The sequence below is a fragment of the Lissotriton vulgaris genome, unplaced genomic scaffold (assembly GCF_964263255.1).
Source record: "Lissotriton vulgaris unplaced genomic scaffold, aLisVul1.2 SCAFFOLD_2698, whole genome shotgun sequence".
NCBI lineage: Eukaryota > Metazoa > Chordata > Amphibia > Caudata > Salamandridae > Lissotriton > Lissotriton vulgaris.
The window spans coordinates 125218-145602 of NW_028241065.1; the positions used below are offsets into that span (position 1 = coordinate 125218).

The window sequence follows — 20385 nt, forward strand, 5'->3', positions numbered from 1 at the left end:
AAGATTTCTTCGGAGTAGAGCCTGAAGGCGAGACTTTCGAAGTAGATGATTGGTCTCGACTGGGCCCAGCAGGCAGAGTGCTGATCTTTGCCTTCTGTTTGGGCATATGTGTGGCCGGGGCAGTAGTACTCACGCGCTGACCCGATGGAATGGAGTCGTCGGAGTCATCTGCCTCGGAGACGATCAGGAGATCGGTGAGTCTTTTTCGGGAACGAGTGGAACCTCGCTGAAGATGTCTTCCGGTGCTGGAGCTGTTCTCCTCATCTCGTGTTGACGGGCCCTCCGGTCTCGGATGGTTTTCTTCGAGCGGAAGGAAGCACAGGCTGTGCAGGTCGACTCGTTGTGGTCCGGCGACAGGCAGAGGTTACAAACCTCGTGGTGGTCGCTATGTGGGAACTTTGCTTGACATTTTGGGCATTTTCGGAATGGAGTCCTTTCCATATGGTGCAGGCCGCACGGCGTCGATAGGCCCAAGGGCCCACTTGGATGGCCGGAATGGAAACTTCGTTGTCGAAAGGTGCCGCAGTCGATATCGAAGGCAGGTAGTATATGTTTTATGAAGTTCTGCGCATCGAAGTTGCAGGCCGGAGCGGAGAAACTTTCATCCGTACCCAGTGGCGGAAAAAAACAATCTGAGGATGGAGCCGATTCCGATGCGCAGTATTTCCCAAGGGAGGAGTCACCTATCGGGACTAACAAAGACTTCATCCGAGCCCAACACCAGGTGGCGATCTAATGCAGTGTACTACTCTGTAGATCATATGCCTCGAACCATGAGTTTCTGGAAAACTATCAAGCACCCTATCAGAATCAGCCGCCCTTCACAACCATGAATGATTCAGTCTTTGGAGGGTGAATTGCATGTGGTATAACAGGAACACTACATGACTCAAAGCTCACTTCTCAGGGATGTACTGAAATGCCAGCCTCTGGGCACACTTAGACAGCTCTTCACCTCCTCCTCCTCAAACTGTTGTCCAGGTATCAGGGCAAATGAGCCTGCAGCAAAGCATCGCTGGCTTGAGGCAAGGGGGTCATCTCCATACTCCTCCAAGCCAGCAAGCACTCTGGTCGAGCCAGTCCTAACCCCACATGAATGTTCCCCATGACAACTATTTTAACAGTACTAAGTTATGTTCCTGCCAAATGATTGAGTCAAAAATTGAAAGGTTTTACTATGAAGTGCTGGAAGAGAAATCATGAAGTTTTTCAATATTTCTGAGTCCGCCACAGTACACACGCTCAGCCCTCCACAGGGCTTGTTCGCCCCACTCACTACTGCCGCTCCTGCCTGCCTTTGCCTCCTCCTGCCTGCAGATTCCTTCGCTCGCTGCCCGCTGCTCCTGGGAATTTCCCGCTGCTCCTGGGAATTTCCCGCTGCTCCTGGGAATTTCCCGCTGCCCGCTGCTTCTTGGAATTTCCTGCCGCTGACTCCCTGCGGCCCGCGCCCCCCTGTGATTTCATTCGCCGCCCCGCACCCGCCACCCAGCTGCTCCTCCCTCCCGGCTCCTTACTTATGACGCCCCCAGAGCGACCGCGCAGCAGACGCGCGCAGCGGAAGCACCGATTGAGCGCCGAAGGTGCGCCAAAGGTAAGCCCGTCTGCGCCCATCCGTGCCTGGACCGCGCCCAGCGCCAGAACCCCTGGCCCCCGCAGAGGCCACCCCACCCGCCGGACTGACGACGCCGCCACCCTCAATGCACTCAACACCGGCCGAACCCCCGGCTGCTACCGAGCCACCCCGAGACGCACCCACGGACCCTTCACCTGCCAGTCCTGCAAGTTCTCCTGCATCCGGACCTGCACCGCACCCACCAAGCCGACCCCCAGCAGCAACCACCTCAAGTGCATCCTGCTCAACACCCGCTCCGTCCACAGACACGCCGTGTAACTCTGGAACCTCCTCGACTCGACATCTCCAGACGTCGCCTTCCTCACGGAAACATGGATGAACGCCTCCTCAGCGCCCGACATCGCCATCGCCATCCCGGACGGATACAAGATCACCCGGAGGGACCGCGCCAACCAGACGGGAGGAGGCATTGCCATCGTCCACAAGAACACCATCCGTATCACGACCAACTCCGACGACACCCTCACAGCCGCCGAACACCTGCACTTCCAGATCCACACCGACCCCAAGACCACCCTCAGAGGCACCCTCATCTACAGACCCCCGGGACCATGCACACAATTCAGCGAAGACATCGCCAACTTCATCAGCCCGCACGCCCTCCCCTCCACTGACTACATCCTCCTCGGGGACCTCAACTTCCACCTGGAGAACAACAACGACCGCAACACCACCACCCTGCTGGACAACCTCGCCAACCTCGGACTCAAGCAGCTGGTGACCACCCCCACCCACTACGCCGGCCACACGCTTGACCCCGTCTTCTCCTCCAGCAAGGACATCTCCTTCAGCCACGCCACCGGACTCCAGTGGACGGACCACAGCTGCGTCCACTTCAGCTTCAGTAGGACCACGATCCACCACCACCAGCAACAGATTCCACGCAGAAGCTGGAACAAGATCACAGCCGACCAGCTCGCCACGTCCCTGAGCCAGAACCCCACCGCCAGCTCAACGAACACCAACCATGCCGCCAACAACCTCACGAGGTGGATCAGCAACTGCGCAGACGACCTCGCCCCACTGAGAGCCCCTCCCAGCAGACCCGGCAGCAAGAAAGCATCCTAGTTCACCGACGAACTCAAGAGCTCCAAGATGAGCTGCCGAGCCCTCGAGAAAGCCTGGCGCAGAGACCCGACACCAGACAACATGACCACCCTCAAGCTCGCCACTCGAAAACACCACCAACTGATCCACACCACCAAGAAAACCGCATTCAAGGAACGACTGGACAACAACGCCCACAACAGCAAGGAACTCTTCAACATTGTCAAAGAGCTCTCCAACCCCAGCGCTGGAAACAACGACATCACCCCATCGCAAGACCTCTGCAACTCACTCGCGTCGTTCTTCCACAGCAAGATCGCAGACATACACAACAGCTTCAGCACACAGCCAACGCACCCTACGACCGCACCAACGCCCCCCACCACCACCCTCCGTACCTGGACCCCGATCAACACTGAAGACACCATCCGCACGATGAACTCCATCCACTCCGGATCTCCAACCGACCCCTGCCCTCACCACGTCTTCAACAAGGCCGACTCCGTCATCGCACCCCATCTACGAGACATCATCAACGCCTCCTTCGACACCGCAACCTTCCCGGAGAGCTGGAAGCATGCCGAACTCAGTGCCCTCCTGAAGAAACCATCAGCAGACCCCACCGACCTAAAAAACTACCGCCCCATCTCGCTCCTCCCGTTTCCTGCCAAAGTCATCCAGAAGACCGTCAACAGACGGCCGCCTTCCTCGAGACGAATGGATCCCTCGACCACTCGCAGTCCGGCTTCCGGGCCAACCACAGTACCGAGACCGCCCTCATCGCAGCCACTGACGACATCCGAGCCCTGCTCGACAACGGGGAAACAGCTGCCCTCATCCTCCTGGACCTCTCCGTGGCGTTTGACACTGTCTGCCACCGCACCCTAGTGCAGCGCCTCAGCAACGTCGGAATCCATGAGAAGGCACTGGAATGGATCATCTCCTTCCTCGCCGGAAGGACACAGAGAGTCCGCCTTCCCCCGTTCAGATCAGAAGCCACCGAAGTCATCTGCGGCGTACCACAAGGATCATCACTCAGCCCCACGCTGTTCAACATCTACATGAGCCCTCTTGCGGCCATCGCACGCCAACACAACCTCAACATAATCTCCTATGCCGACGACACTCAGCTGATCCTCTCCCTCACCAGCGACCCCACCACCGCCAGAACCAACCTACACGAAGGGATGAAAGACGTAGCCGAGTGGATGATGAACAGCCGCCTGAAACTGAACTCAGATAAGACGGAAGTCCTCATCCTGAGATCGTCGCCCTCCGCCTGGGACGACTCCTGGTGGCCCCCTGCCCTGGGCAGCGCACCCAAACCAACGGACCACGCACGCAACCTGGGCTTCATCCTGGACTCCTCCCTCTCCATGACCAGACAAGTCAACGCCGTCTCCTCGTCATGCTTCAACATCCTACGCATGCTACGGAAGATCTTCCGGTGGATCCCCACGGAAACCAGGAAGACGGTCACCCAGGCCCTCGTCACCAGCCGTCTGGACTACGGCAACTCCCTCTACGCCTGAACCACTGCAAAACTCCAGAAAAGACTTCAACGTATTCAGAACGCCTCAGCACGACTCATCCTGGACATCCCCCGACACAGCCACATCTCCGCACACCTAAGAAACCTGCACTGGCTCCCCGTCAACAAGAGAATCACGTTCCGACTCCTCACCCACGCACACAAAGCTCTCCACAACCAAGGCCCAAGATACCTCAACGACCGCCTGAACTTCTACACGCCCACCCGCCAGCTTCGATCGACCAGCCACGCCCTCGTCGCCGTCCCCCGCATCCGAAGAGCCACAACGGGAGGAAGATCCTTCTCCTACCTGGCTGCCAAGACGTGGAACTCCCTCCCCAACCACCTCCGCCTGACCCAAGACCACCTCTCCTTCAGGAAGCAACTCAAGACCTGGCTGTTGGAGCAGTAGCGGACCCCCCTCCCCCAAGCGGCTTGAGACCCTCCGGGTGAGTAGCGCGCTATACAAATGCATTGATTGATTGATTATTTCTCTACAGCAGCAAATCATGTATGTGCCCTGTAGAAAGCATGTTTGAATGAAACATGGAATGCATTGCAGCCAACAAGCTATGTAACATCATAGCAGAGTACAAGATAACTTGTGTTATTATTCCAGCAGAACGAAATGCCATTCCTAATGTGTACGTCATTTTAAACAAGGTGCCAGGAAATGTATGGTCAGTGTTGTTCTTCTGCCAGTTAAAAGACTATCGCCATTAATGTGCCAGGAAATAAAATACTATGGGAAATCCTACTCTATGCCAGGGTGCTGCCTGCCACTGTATTGCAGGTTACTTCCAACATAATCTGATTTATACATACATACTCCAGGGTGCTGCCAGCTATCAGGTCTGCACACAGAAGTCATTGTAGTGTAGTTCCTATATCCCTAATAGGCTCTGCGCATTGGAATAATATACACTATAGTTTTGACATAGGACTGAGGTCAGTATGTCTTTATTGAGTAAATTTACTTAATTACTTGTGTGTGCTAGCTAACTCAGAGGTCACTAGAAACGTTCTCGAATGAACAAGAAGGGATTCGCTTCTGACAACCGCATAAACATGACAACTTTGTCCATTTAACCTGTTGACTAATATCTTTGCAAAGATCTTATAATCACAGTTCAGCAAAGATATTTGCCGATACGAACCACAATTTTTTGGGCATTTGCCTGGCTTCAGGATTAGAGAGATGTTAGCCTCATCCCATGAGGCTCGCATGTTAGCCCCCTTCAAAAAGAACTCGTTAAAGAATTCTACAAAGATAGGTTTTTGTACACTGGCCAGTACTTTGTATACCTCAAGAGGTAAGCCATCGGGACCAGAGGCTTTTCCTTTCTTACCTTGTCTTATTTCCCCTTCCCCAATCTCCTGATTCAACTGCCTGCTCTTCTCTGCTGAGAGGGTGCTACTTGAGCCCTGTCCCAACCAAGCTTCGACCTCATCTTGGGTGGGTTTTAGATCTTCTTGGTATACCCTGCTGTGATAGCTGTGAAAAACATGCTCAATCTCCCTATTATCACTAATAAGGTCGCCAGTTTGTTCACATTTAACCTGGTCCATACTGCTTCTCACCTGCTCCTTTTTGACCTTCCAGGCCAGCAGCTTACTGCAACGTTCACTATATTCGAAATAAGCCAATTTACTGGCGTCCTATTTCTTCCTCATCCTTTCTTGTAGGATTACTGCCATCTTACCTTTTGCTTACTGCACTTTTTGAAGCAGACTTTCCCGGGCTTCTTCGTCTATCGTGGGATCAGTCAGATCTTTCTCTAGGGCCAGAACCTGTACCTCAACTGTTGACAACTCTTTGTATTGTAATAACTGCGTCTTTTTCAGCTGCCAAAGCCCCTAATCTACCCCTCAGAAAGGCTTTATAAGCATCCCAAATTATTCTGTGTGCTGCTGACCCCTGATTGAGATGGAAAAACTCTATTGTCTCCCTAGAGAGTGCTGCCATAACTACTTCTTCTTGCAGAATTGTGCAGTCTAGAGTCCATCTGGAGTGGGGGATTCTCTCCTGTGACTTCAAATGTAGGACCACAGGTGAGTGATCCGACAGATGAACTCTCACATGCTCAACCTTCTGGATCCAATCTACCACATTACTGTTGATAAGGAAGTAGTCAATCCTCAACTGGGGCCTATATTTTGTTATTATAAAAGGTAAAGCCTTTATTTTCCCTACCTTCTGTCTCCAGATGTCACAAAGCCCCAGCTGAGCCATAATTTGCTTGATAAATGTGGACATCTTTGGATTGACGCATGCTCTGCTGCGTGAAGTTCTATCTAGGGAATGATCTAAAACAGCATTAAAGTCCTCTGCCATAGTGATTGGATCCGGAGATTCTATTAATTCTGCTAGCAAATCTCTTAAATGAGAGACATCATCTTTGTTTGGACCATAATATCCAACTAGAGTAAAGGCCTGCCCTTAGCTTTAACGATTAGCCACCTTCCAGCTATGTCAGAAATCTGTGCCCCAAGAACCACCTGTGCCCCTCGCTTTACTAAAATCACCACCCCCTTTGTTACAGCCGTATGGGATGTGCAAGCTACCTAAGAGATCCAGTTTTGGGCCCCGAAAAAGATCCAAGGGCTCCTCCTTTGATAGGTGGGTTTCCTGCACAATGATGATCTGGGCTGAACAATCCTTCAGGTACTGTAGAATTGTGTCCCGCCTCGCTTGTACTCTAAGACCATTGACATTCCAAGACAGGATTTTAATTTTTATTGTTTTCCCTCCCTTCTCTCCCATCTTTCTAGGGGATCAAAGAACCAGCACCAAAATTCCAAACACCTAATCAATACTAAAAACTTTATAGAGGCAATAGAGGATCTTTTTTTTGTCTTTTACTCCACTGCTCCCATGTGAGAAGTTGGCCTGATATATAATGCTCACTAATTCTAGTGAGCACTTTGTATCAGTCCAAACAACCCTTATGGTGATTGGTTGTAAGTCAACCTTATAGACCAGCTATCCTAGTAGGAGAGCAGTCTTAGGCTAAACTCTTTAGGGCATGTGAAGCCAGCTGTTTTACCACATATAACCCTTTGAATACCAAATGAAAGGACACCACACAGGTTGTTATAAAAATAAACAGTGTATTTATTTATAACATACACCTCTGAACTCTTTATGAGGTCAGAGGGCTAAGCACATGGCAATGACTTAGGAGGAATACGAGTAGTCGCACAAATTACAAGAGTGCCTTAGGGGCACGACAAACCATATACTATGAAAATGGAATGCAAAGTGAAATGAAGAATGTCAGTAGGTCCAGAGGCTGGAGGACCGCTAGGACTACGCTACCCTAATCGTAAGTAAGGAGCAGGAGGCCCACGGGACTCACATGCAGAGTGGAAACTCACACGCGAGATGCGGAACAAAGGCTATGGAGCCTACAGTTTACAAAGTTACAGATTACGGACGTTTCCAACTAGCTAGGACAAAAACGACTGTGGAACTGGACACTTGGATAGTCTATCCCTACAGGAGCACCGAGATGCCCACGTTACCTAACCCACGGGCTGCGGGTGTATAGGCTTGAAGTTGTGTCGGGTTTCCTCGTTGATGTTAATGGAGCCTGAAGACAAAGATGCTGGCAGGCGACCAGGTGGAGGTGTTCGGATGGATCCAAGGGCGGATCAAGGAAGATGAAGACCTGAAAGCAGAGGGGACAATGTTCACAGTCACTAGCCCGTGACCGGAGTGGAACCAGAGTGGAACCAGGTGATGTTGTCGCAATCAGGTGAAGAGGAGACGCTTGACTCTGCAGCTGCACGGACCAGGAGGCGTTGTCGACGACCAGGCTGGAGGCACGAGCTGTCCCACGTAGGCTTCTGATGATGGCGGTGTTGGATCGAAGAGCGGAACAACAGGCCTTGGCAAATGCAAGCCCACGCGGCAAGCAAAGATGGCGACTAGCGCGGACCAGGAGGGTCCGGGGTACTTCTCCTTTGCAAGGAAGCAAGGGCCAGTCTGGAGCAACCAGACCAGCGGTGTAGATTCAGGAGTTCGTTGTCAGGAAGGCCACAAGCCAGCCGACAAGTGACCAGACAACGAGGAGAGCAGCAACCAGGCAAAAGGGCCCCACACAGATCTCATGGAGGCTGGGGGTCTGGTCTTTGGTGCAAATGCTGCTCAGGGTCAGGGCTTCTCAAACCCTAAAGTACTTTCTCGAGGATCCCTCGGCGGTCGTGCTGGTAAGCGAAGTGCAGGTTTCTGATGATGGCCGGTCCCACGTGTCTCGTCACACCGACGGATCTCAGCTGTGCTGCAGAGGTAGGTAGAGGTCGGAGAGGTCTGGAAGTCCGAGTCTTGTCGAGCTATGCAGTCTGGTTCCTGGAGGAAGGACGACACAGCAAACCGCGCTTGATGGTGCCTGCTTGTGCAGGGTGGTCACTCCTTGACCACAAGGGAGATTCTTCGGTCTTCTGAGGAGCAGAACGTCGAAGGTCAAGAGTTTCTTCTTCTGAAGAAGTTCAAGATTATCTGATTTGAAATGGGACCAGCTCCTACCTTTATTCTCCTAAAGGGGGCTGCACTCACGACTAGGTCCCTCCCCTGGGTGGGACCAGGAAGGGGGGTGGTTACACCCCCTATCCTTTGTCTAGTTTCGCGCCAGAGCTGGGGCTGGAGTGCCCCAGCGACTGGTTTGAACCGGTGTATGCAAGGGACACCTTGTGTGCCCCAGGCATGTCTCTTTCCTTTGAGCCGGGTCCTACCTAATACACATGTTGATACTTTGCTTGGACCAGTAATGGCTCATGCGCTGTGTTGTCCCCAACGGCTACCAATCCTGATGACAGCATTCATTGAGATCTCACAGAGGCACCATGCTACTGCTGAGGTATGAGAGGAAAGTGGCACACATTCAAATTCAAACATTGCCAATGCTACAAACGCTGACGGCGATGCTTCACATCTATGTGCGATTGACCTTCTTAACGAGGTAATCCAGCTTTCCCCTACAATGGTAGACAAATTCTTTACAGACTTAGAAGGCTTGATGTTTTCCCCAAACAATTACACTGACTTTTGATTTGGCACACAATGTCTGAGAGACTCTGAATTCGACCTTCATTTTTTAATTTTTTCAAAACAAAGTTTCTAACTTTGGAACCCTTTTTTCTATGATTAATTTTTGTTTTCCAAATTTGTACTTTTAAATTTTTGGGCAACAAGTAATCTGCTTAAAGTAGAACTATTCATAGAGAACCAGAATTCTTTGAAAAATCTTCCATGTAAGACAATATTTGACCTTGTCCACATTCAACAAGTTTATATATTCTGCCATGAATTGGTCTCGACTTTTTCTTCTGTATGTAAGAGCCATTTCATAAATGTATTTTCGTGATTTATTCGGATAGCATTTTCAAGTATCAAATGATCTGCTTTGAATGAAACATTGCTTCAAATGCGTACAGCACAAATTCTTCTTTTTGTGTACAACCAATTCCAATGCATTTTTTATGTATTTTGGGTGGGTTTTTAACATATCATGTTTAGATACGTTTTTATGTGTTTAGAACTTAGCAATGTCGTACTTGGGAAAGTGGAGTGGGTGTTGTGTGGAGTTTTAGGCCCTGAGTGAATTTTTCCGATTCATGCCCTTATATAGGTACAATTCACATTGCCCTTATATAGGCATAGAAATCAAAGCCCATGCTACCCAAATACAGGCATGGCTACTTCCACCCGTACCAAACGTCATAACGATTTTTTGGAAAACCGGCTTAAGCAGTTAGGGAACTTCCCCTTGCTTGAATATTGATTTCTCCAAGAACTCAGTTACTTACAATGAAAAACTATTCCCCAGGGGTTAATTATGACGTTCATATGCCTGACTTTACGTCAAACTATGGCATTCCTAAACACCTTCAAGGTATAAATATACCTTCACTTGCTGTGGCAAACTACGGTGGTTCGGAGCAGTTCGGCTATCTACTTGCCTGACGCAGCTCGCTACAGCAAGTGCCGAAGGATGCCGACTCTCCAGCTGACGCACTGATCAGGAAGCTGCCCTGCTCCTGCCGAGAATCCAGCTCCAGTGTTTCCAGCTCCCCTAGCGGGGTGTTGGGAAATCGAGTCCCGAGACTGAGATACCAGACCTCCTTCATTCTAACCAAGGTATGGAGCTGATTAGACCCTAGAGAAACCGTTGCTAGATTCTTGGCAAAGAAAACTAAAACCTATGCTACACAATACCTACTTCTTCCAGCGTACTAGACTTAGGTTAGGTACATTGGGGTAAGCGTATTTTAGAAGCACCAGGGGGTATTTTAGCCTGTGTATTTATGTATGTATTTTTATATGGCTTAGAAACCATATAATGCTCTTACAGTATTATTTCATATTACTGTTTACGCTGTACTCATTATACTTTGAAGTCTGCCTAACAATTGTAGCAGTTCACTTCTCTTGCATGAGAAAGAAGACTGTTCAATAAACCTTTTATTGAAAACGCCTGTCTCTCTATTATCCTGCAACTCTGTAGAAACTAAGCATGCACGATTGACACTCTGAGAGATATATTCTTATTCTTGGGAAACAAAGTTGTCATGTTTATGCGGTTATCAGAAACGAATCCCTTCTTGTGTATACGAGAAAGTTTCTAGTGATCTCGGAGTTAGCTGGCACACACACAATTAAGTTTAGTATATTCGATAGAGACCTAGTTGACCTCAGTCCTACGTCAAATCTATAGGCTATATTATTCCAATGCGCAGAGCCTATTGGAAATATAGGAACTACACTACAGGACAACATGGATTCCTCTGATAACCCTTTTAGTATTGAAGCTAACCAAAGAAATGCAGGAAGTAAGGTAGGAAAACCGGGCCCTTAGACAAGAGCTGGATAGAACACAAACAGAATTTACTAATTGGAGAGACCCACAACCAGGAGAAACTGAACCTATCATTGCTCCCGGTAAATTTGGTCCCTCGTCTTTTTTTCCCCTAGTACATAAGGCCCTAACACTGATCAGAACCTGCAAGTCACCGTGGTAACTCGAACCCCAGTTCCCTTGGCAAACCCGGAACGATTTACTGGTGGTAGTAGTCATTTTACTACTTTTATGAGCCAATGCCAGTTACATTTTTTATGTAAACCGCAGGTTGTTTCCGACACTTCCAAGATCGCTTTCATCATCTCTTATTTAGGAGGTGTAGCGGCCACCTGGGCTAGCCTTTGGTTGACACAAATTATACTTTATTGCACAATCTAGCTGCCTTTAAAACAGCTCTGTCCAGTTTATTTACGAAACAAGTTTTTATTCAAACATCTGATAACTGTCGGGTGTCCCCACAAGTACCTTATTCTTGTGGTGAGTCCTCGCAGAGACGACACAAGCTAATGTCCCCACACACACCCTGTCCTGATGTGATTACAGAGCAAACCAGAATAAGGGTGTGAGTGAAGATGATAGCTAAAAAGGGGCCTGGGACTGGAGGGCTGATGAGTAGGGTAGTGGAGCGTTCCTCTGGTAGGTGGTTCTGTGATAACAGCTGGACAGAGAAAGGGAACACAAGTCAGCGGTATTCTCTGACGTGACAATGACATCTGTCATACACACATATGGAACCCAGCTTACCTCCTCCTTATCTGGCCTTGCTGCCATCATGGAAATAATATAAAGGATAATATAAGCGCTCCTGCGCTGTCACTGTAAATGTCCCAAAGTGAAGCGCCGCTGCTATGCCGAAAGTCTGGTTCTCCTGGGTGAACCAAAGGAAAGTAAAGCGCTCCTGCGCAAACTAAGGAAATATAATGCGCTTCTGCACTTCCACTGTAAAAGTCTCAAAAGCGCAACGGCGCGGATGTGCCAAAAGTCAAGTGCTCCTGTGCATCAAAAGGAAAACCAAAGAGCTCCTGCGCGGTCAAGGAAAGGTCGTTAACAGTTTTTAACGTGTGGTAGTTCATGAGGTTTCACCGAACCTCTTTATGTCTGGAACGGTGCTCCGATACTGAAGCACGCCGAGAAAGTACACAAAGCGCTTTCTCTGAGGGAATCGCCGATGATAAGCGTCCATCCCCGGAAGTGCTGGTGACGTGTACGGACTTCCGGTCGTTGACTGAACCGCTAACTCATTGCGGCCGGAAGTGTGTTTTCTGGAATCGATTCAAACGTCAGTTTCATTCACATGGACAATACGTGGGGAGACGTCCGCATCATTCACACGGACAACAGGTGAGCGGGGATCATAGGGAAGACTAGGAACCATGACACAGACAATACTTGGGGAGACGTCCGCATCATTCACACGGACAACAGGTGAGCGGGGACCATAGGGAAGACTAGGAACCATGCCAATTATGAGTTTTTAAATCTACGCCAGGGGTCCAAGAATCTTTTAACCTATGTAACCAATTTCAAAAGATTGTTATCAGAAACACACTAGCCGGAGGAGAAAAGAATATCTTTATTCCATCAGGTCTTAGAGATGAATTAAAAGATTCTTTGGCACACATTGTTAATTTGCCTGAGGACTACGCAGAATTTTTAGATCTAGTGGTTACGTTAGATCACAGATTGGGAGAGTGAAAGAGTGAAAGACCCAGAAGTGATTTAAGAACTTGGCATTTTAGAGTTGGGAAAAAAGTAACAGAAGAAAAGAACACACATGTGGAACCAATGCAGATTGGTGGTCTGAAAAGACCACTTTCTGCAGAAGAAAAAGAACGCAGGCGAAAGGGCAATTTGTGTCTTCATTGTGGCAAGGCAGGTCACTTTGCTCAGGATTATCCAGTTTAAAACTAACAAAAAGAAAGCTATTGCAATAACAGACAAACCATTGAGCGAGTCGGAAAACTGGATTTCTCAGAGAAAAAAGAGATTGTTTCTTTGAGAACAACTTCAGTACAGATCTCACAGTATGCCACTAATATTGTTAATCGTACTCCGAAGCACTTTACAATTAGGGTAACCTTTATTATAACAATTCAAGAAAGACACAGCTTGGCTTTTCTGATTGATTCTGGGGCTACCTGCAATTTTTTAATATTTGGAATTAGCCAGTAAATTAGGAATAACTCGAGCTGCAAAATCTGAACCAGGACCAGTCAGAGCTTTAGACGGCTCAGCTTTAGCCTCTGGATTAATTAAGTTTCATATCAAACCTTTGACCATAGTTGGAGAAAATGGGCACACTGAAGAAACTGTTTTTGATCTAATTGATACACCCACTTTTGGTGTCATACTGGGAGTTCCTTGGTTAGAACTACATAATCCGAAAATAGATTGGATTAAAAGAACTGTCACTTTAGACTCCTCCTATTGCAGAAATCTTTGTTATTCGGAAACTCAAGATCCCATAATTCCATTATTTTGTTCTGCCTTACAACAAGATTCTCCACAGTTACCCACTGAATATCAAGACTATGCTGATGTATTTGATCCTGTCCGAGCAACTAAATTACCACCACACAGAGTGTACGACTGCAGGATAGACTTGATCCCTGGTACAGTCTTACCCTGTAGTAAGATATACGCCTTAACTGAGCCTGAAAACAAATATTTGAGAACATACTTAAACAAAATGTTAGAGATTGGTTTTATAAGACACTCTACGTCACCAGACTCTTCTCCACTTTTCTTTGGAGCTAAAAAATCTGGCGATCTGAGGGTGTGCATAGATTACCGCGCAGTTAACAAGGCAACGATTAAAAATCATTATCCATTACCTCTTAGCTCAGTCTTGCTAAATCAAATCAAAGGATCAAGTATTTATACTAAATTGGGTTTACGTAGTGCGTATCACCATGGTCGTATTAAGGAGGGAGACGAATGGAAGACCACCTTTCGCACGAAATATGGTCTATTCGAATATACAGTAACGCCATTTGGTCTCTGTAACGCCCCGGCAGCATTACAGTATTTCATCAATGAAGTCCTACATGATTTACTTGATATCTGTGTCATCGTATATATTGATGACATACTGGCCTTCTCTAAGACTGAGGAAGAGCATACTACACATGTTCGCTCAGTTCTACAAAGATTAAGAGACAATTCATTGTATGTAGAACTTGAAAAGTGTGTATTTAACACAAATAAGGGCAAATGTTTAGGTTATTGGCTTTCTCCCGAAAGAATAATCATGGACCCAAAAAATGTTGAAGTAATTTTAAATTGGCCCACTCCCTCTTCTGTAAAAGACACGCAGCGAGTATTAGGTTTTGCCAATTCTGATAGTAGCTTCATATCTAAATTGTCTGAGATAGTGGCACCTATCACTCTATTACTTCGAAAGGGTGAGAAAGTTCAATGGAACCCAGACGCTTAAAAAGCTTTTTTTAAATTGAAGCAAGCTTTTACATCAGTACCTTTTTTGATTCATCCAGACGCTGATAAATCATTCTTTGGTCGAGGCTGAGCTTCCCAAACTGCATTGGGAGGCATGTTAATGCAAAACTATGCTGCAACTGGACATTTACAGCCAATTGCCTTCTACTCGCGCAAACTGTTACCAGCTGAACAGAATTATACCATTGCAGAACGCAAGTTGTTGCCAATTAAAGCAGTCTTTCTTGAATGGAGACACCATTTATTGGGTGCAAAGCATACAATTACCATATTTTCAGACCATAAATATCTCCAGTTTTTCACCACAGTTACGGCACTCACTCCCAGACAGATGCGCTGGTTACTTTTTTTTAGTGAATTCGATTTTGTCATAACATACTGCCCTGGACAAAAGCAACTCCTGTCTGGCGCTTTGTCTAGATTAGTTTGTGAAAAGCATGTTAGTGAAACAAAGAATTCATAAAGTATAATTCCTTCTGAAAAAATAGTTGCAGTCACACAAGCGGTCACCTTTTTAGGCCAAGTTAAATTGAGTGTTCAGACGTTAAATGAACAGCAATGGCTAGCTCAGAAACAAAACACCATAATTGAGGGTTACTTCTTCCAAAATGATAAACTGTTTATCCCTCAAGAAAACTTGCGACAACAGATATTACGAATCATGATATTAGTACAGCAGGACATCCAGTGGTCAATAAAACTTTAGTTATGTCAGCGGCATTTCTGGTGGAAAAACATCAGACAGGACGTCCAACAATATATAAAAGCCTGCCAGTGTGCGCACAACAAAAGTCCTCCCATTCATCCCCTAAAGGTCTTCTACAACCATTGCCCATACCTCCTCTTCCCTGGCATACTATCAGTTTGGACTTCAGCACAGATTTGCCTAAATCCCATAACTTCACTGCAATTTTAGTAGCTTTGGATCTTTTGTCTAAAATGGGGCACTTTATTCCCTTACAAAAACTACCAACAGCTACAGAATTTAGTGAAGTGTTCTTAAACCATATTGTAAAACTACATGGCCTTCCCAGTAAAATAATTTCCGACAGGGGCCCTCAATTTGTTTCAAAATTCTGGAGTCAGTTGTGCAAACATTTAGGAATTGAAATAGCATTATCCTCCGCTTTCTACCCACAGACTGACGGCCAGACAGAAAAAGTTAATCAATACCTTGAACAAAGTCTACGTTGCCTAACCTCCATTATATCGGCTCATTGGGATGAGGTCCTACCATTGGCAGAGTGTTCATACAACAATAGCTATCATGCAGCTTTTGGCTGTTCCCCTTTCTTTTTTATAACTGGCTTACATCCACGATCTATTCCTGCCATCCTTCCAGATTTATGCCTGCTGTGACCAAAAGATTAACAGAATTGCGAGGATTTCAAGAACAAGCCAAGCGTAGTTTAGCCAAAAATAAACAAAAAGGTCAAATTATCAGTCGATAAACACAAAACAACAGCACCACCCTATAAAGTAGGGGACCTTGTCTGGTTATCAACCAGAAATATCCAGATTGAAGGCCCCAAGAAACTAAAACCTAGGTTCATTGGCCCCTTTCCCATAAATAACATTTTGAATCCAGTTTCAATGAGATTAACTTTGCCCTCGGAATATGTCATCCACCCAGTTTTTCATGTATCTTTGCTCAAACCACATGATCCGTTGTAGTGACTGAGGTATTGGTGCTTTTTTGGCTCAGTTATGACCGTTGCCCACCACCATCTCATTATATGCTGCTGTCATTCGAACATGTATGGTGTTTGTCCATTCCCGACCTTTATTTCACCTAGTTGGTAGGGCTTGCCTATAGACTTTGACAGCTTTATGTCCCCTTATATGCTGCTTTTTGCTCTTTTTCTGGCCTAAAGGCCTATGCTCGAGCGATGCCATGTTCTTTTCTGACACCATCCTGCTAAGCCTCTTTAGGTGAAAGGCAATGTTTTAGTTTCAATGTGTTGTTCGCTAGTAGTGAACCAGCAAAGATCGGTTCTTATCGGAGGAATGTGCTCTCTTCGCGCTGGAGCCATAACAAACGCTTGGCCAGCTGCTGTTGTGTGCCAGGTACGGAAAGGTACAGGAATCTCATGAGAACGGTAAGCGGGATCTTCTAGAAGCTTCGAGAGAGAGCTACATTCTATAGTAGTGAAAGCGGGTCCAAGTGAGGGTGAGATGATTGTCTGGTGGTTTTGGCGGTCTGGTGAAGCATCACGGTGCAGCTGTGCAGTAGTGTTTGTGGAACAGAGAGTCCTGACCCAACCGAAGAGGGAAAGAGAGATGGACCTGTCTTCAGATTGCAGATGTCTAATAATATGGTGAGGTGTTCCATGTATGACTAATTTGATCTAATTATTCCTTTATTTTCAGGTTCTATATGTGTGTATGTATATTAATAAGTCATTTCTTTCTATGTCCTTTCATCATTGTGTAATAAAAGACCCCAATTTGCATTAATTCCATTTGTTTGTTGTCACTAAGAGGGGGTGTGGGTTCTTCTTAACCAGGTGCTGTCGTATAGAAAGATGGGTGATTCCCTTCTTACAAGTAACTGATGATGGGTAGGTGCGCTGCTCATGATTAGGGATGACAACATGGGAGAATATATAATTTGTCCTTATTCTCTGTGGAGGAAGGTCGGGCCCCTTTTTTACCAAGTGCTTACAGAGGGATGTGCTAGTTCCCCTCTAGTGAGTAATTGTAGATACGGAAGGGAAATCGGCTCCTAAGCAGGAATACCTAAATTGCTGGTAGACCAACCCAACATAGCGTAAGAGGTATGTACTGAGTTTCACCGGAAAGTGTTGCTGATTCGCACCAGGGTGCATTGCTCGCGTAAGTGCGCGTTGAACGTCGGAAGATGTTGCTGACTTGATTTGATATTTGATTTGTCGGAAGACGTTGCTGATTTGATATTGATTCATCGGAAGACGTTGCTGATTTGATATTGATTAGTCGGAAGACATTGTTGATTTGATATTGATTCGCACCAGGGTGCGTTGCTCGCGTAAGTGTGCGTTGATCGTCGGAAGAAGTTGCTGACCTGATTTGATATTTGATTCTGATTCGTCAGAGGACGTTGCTATACATACCCTCTGAGCTATGATCTATAGTATCTTTAGTTATTTATGTTATTCCTTTCTCAGATAGGTAGTCTGAATGTGGTGTTTTGTTGTTAGGCATTCTGGGAAGGGACTGTGATGAGTAATTACTTTATAGCTAACTAGCTGAAACACCAGAAAAGTAGGAAAATATCAGTTATTACATCCGTCCAAACGAAAAGATAACCCTCCTCCACCTGTTCTAGTTGGAGACAATATTGCATATGAAGAAAATCGCATTATAGATGCAAAACGTATACATGGTTGATTACAGTATTTAATTGACTGGAAGGGTTATGAAGCGTCAGAAAGATCCTGGAAATAGAAACACATGTACATACTCCAAGATTGGTCAGATCTTTCCATGCCTTGCATCCGGAAAAACCCTGTCACATACGAAGACCTTTGGGGGGGGCAGGAGGCATTTCCTGCATGTGTAAACGGTCTTGGCATGTACACATGAATTACTTGGGAAAGATCTAAGGCCCAAATCACCTTCACATGCACACGTGAGAAAACCTGAGACCCAAAGCTATTTAAACCCCACCCACTTGGTTCCCGATGCTTCGCTTGGTGCCTAAACACTCACCTGACTCCGGACCTTGGTGGCAGATCATCCGAAGCTCTTTAGCGCTCCACCCTGCTTCCTTCCCTGTCTACAGCTGTGTTCTTGCTGCCCGGAGCACATTTCAGACGTTCCTTCCTGTTTCTGAATTTCCGGCTCCAAATCCTCTCCCGGCACTGTTTCAGATTTCCTGCAAAAGAGAAAAGAAAAGAGAATCAACAAAGGGTTGCCAAGCAACACCTCGCTCTGAATGGTAAAGCGTTAGCATGCTTGAACACATACCAGTAAGAATTTAAACTTAATGAAAGCTGTGGCAGACCTCTTGACCTTCTATAAATCAAGAAAACGTTTTGAAACTCTTCCTGAAACAATCCAAGGACTTTAAGGACATTGAGTAAGTGAAGAATGTTAAAGTAAAACGGACATGTGTGTAAATACCTTTAGTCTGATTAGAAGACTGAAAGGGAACAGAGAGCTCGATTGGTATTATTATTTATATATATTTAGTGTGAAATTATGGAGCAAAATATTGTAAAGGAAATCAGTAACTCTGGAGATAATTTGAGCAATCACAGATTATTAGTGCATCTGTAGTGTTTTTTTTGTTTATTCTTTCTTTTAGTTTCAGGAATCCTTTTGAGAAAAGGTCAATGGTAATTCAGGTATACCTAATTAAGAGTTCCAAAGCAGATGTTTGACCTAAAGAAGTGATTTAGGGTGTTCAGATTAATCAGGTACATTTATCAGATTATACACGAGCTGAAAACTGAAGCCCAGTAACACTTTGCCTTTCTCGAGAGACATTCTACACAACTGAATTGTCAAGTCGGTCTACAAGAATCCAGTGTGTCTTCTCTTTTCTCTCATACCTATTCCCCCCTCCCCCGGGGTTCGATCAGGGCGGCAAGTGAATCCTATCCTTGCCTCTCTGGTGGAGTTCAGAGGGAGTTGGGTAATAGCGGCATCAACGAAGGAACAAACCAGAGTACAGGTGGGTGAATTCGTGACACCCTGGGCCCCGGGGACCACCACCTCCAAGGGGCTTTGTACTCGTTGGGAGGGGGGCCGCGCAGCCCCCATTCTAGAGCCCTTGATGGCCTGGGGACTATCACCCCCTAGGGCCAGCTGCAATGTCTTCCGCCATGCCATAGCAAACTCTTCCAAGAAGCAAAGCAGAATTGCTTTTGGCCAAGGGGAGCTGCATGTTAGCAGCTCCCCTTGCCCAAAAGCAATTAGGGCTCCCGCAGGAGACGAGGAGCCGGCAGGGACCGTGGGGGCATTACGGCTCCCCACAAATTGAGGGTCGGCCCCCGGGGATGGGGTCCCTGGGGCCAGAAATGGCACGGGAGGGTGGCCACAAAGCCCCTACCCCTTTAGTTTATTGATTATTTTTTGTTTAATGGAAGGGCAGCCCTGGGGGATGTGGTCCCCGGGGCTAGAGTTGGCTCAGGGGAGTGAGGCCACGCATGCATGGGGACCCCCTCCCTGCAGAAAAAGAAATAACACAAGGCCAGGCCCCGGGGGATGGGGTCGCCGGGGCCCCCTTCCTGTTTTTTTTTTAAATCTCAGGCCCTGGGAGATGAGATCCCCAGGGCTCAAAAAATGTTAAGAGATGGCGGGCCACACAGCCCCCTCCTAAAAAACGAAAAAGAAAACCGAAGCTGGATCTCGCCGTAGGCTCGCCCCGTCCCTGTACCACTTGAAAACACGACTTCTGGCACGTTTTGGTTTGGGGGATGAAGTCCCCTTGCATCTTATGGGTCCTTAGGGGCCAACTAGCCCACCAGGTACCTCCAGCAAGCACCACACAGTGGGATTGCTGAGGGGTGGACCGAGGCCACTCCCTTTTTTACACCACTTTGCAAACGCGCCTTGTGACGCATTCCTGATGGGGCAATGAGGTCCTGTTGTGTCCTGAGGCCCTCAGTGTGAGAAGTTGGCCTGATATATAATGTTCACTATTCTAGTGAGCACTTTGTATCAGTCCAAACAACCCCTATTGATGATTGGTTGTAAGTCAACCGTAGACAAGCTATCCTAGTAGCATGGACAAGAGCAGTCTTTAGGCTAAACTCTAGAGGGCGTGTTAAGCCAGCTGTTATACCATCACATATACCCCTTGAACACCAAGTGAAAGGACACCACACAAGTTGTTATGAAAATAAACAGTTATTTATTTAAAACACAACAAC

At 47.0% G+C, this 20385-nt stretch overlaps 1 protein-coding gene across 2 annotated transcripts in view; it reads right to left on the bottom strand.

Moving 5' to 3' along the window:
* Positions 1-20385, bottom strand: part of LOC147672117 (uncharacterized) — a 108822-nt gene that overhangs the window by 40326 nt on the left and 48111 nt on the right. Inside the window, exon 2 of one of the 2 annotated variants that reach the window (XM_086948022.1) lies at positions 18218-18383. The gene's annotated coding sequence lies outside the window, so the exon portion shown is untranslated. Of the gene's footprint in view, positions 1-18217; positions 18384-20385 lie in introns of those variants that run through there. The other variant, XM_086948023.1, reaches the window with a different exon arrangement.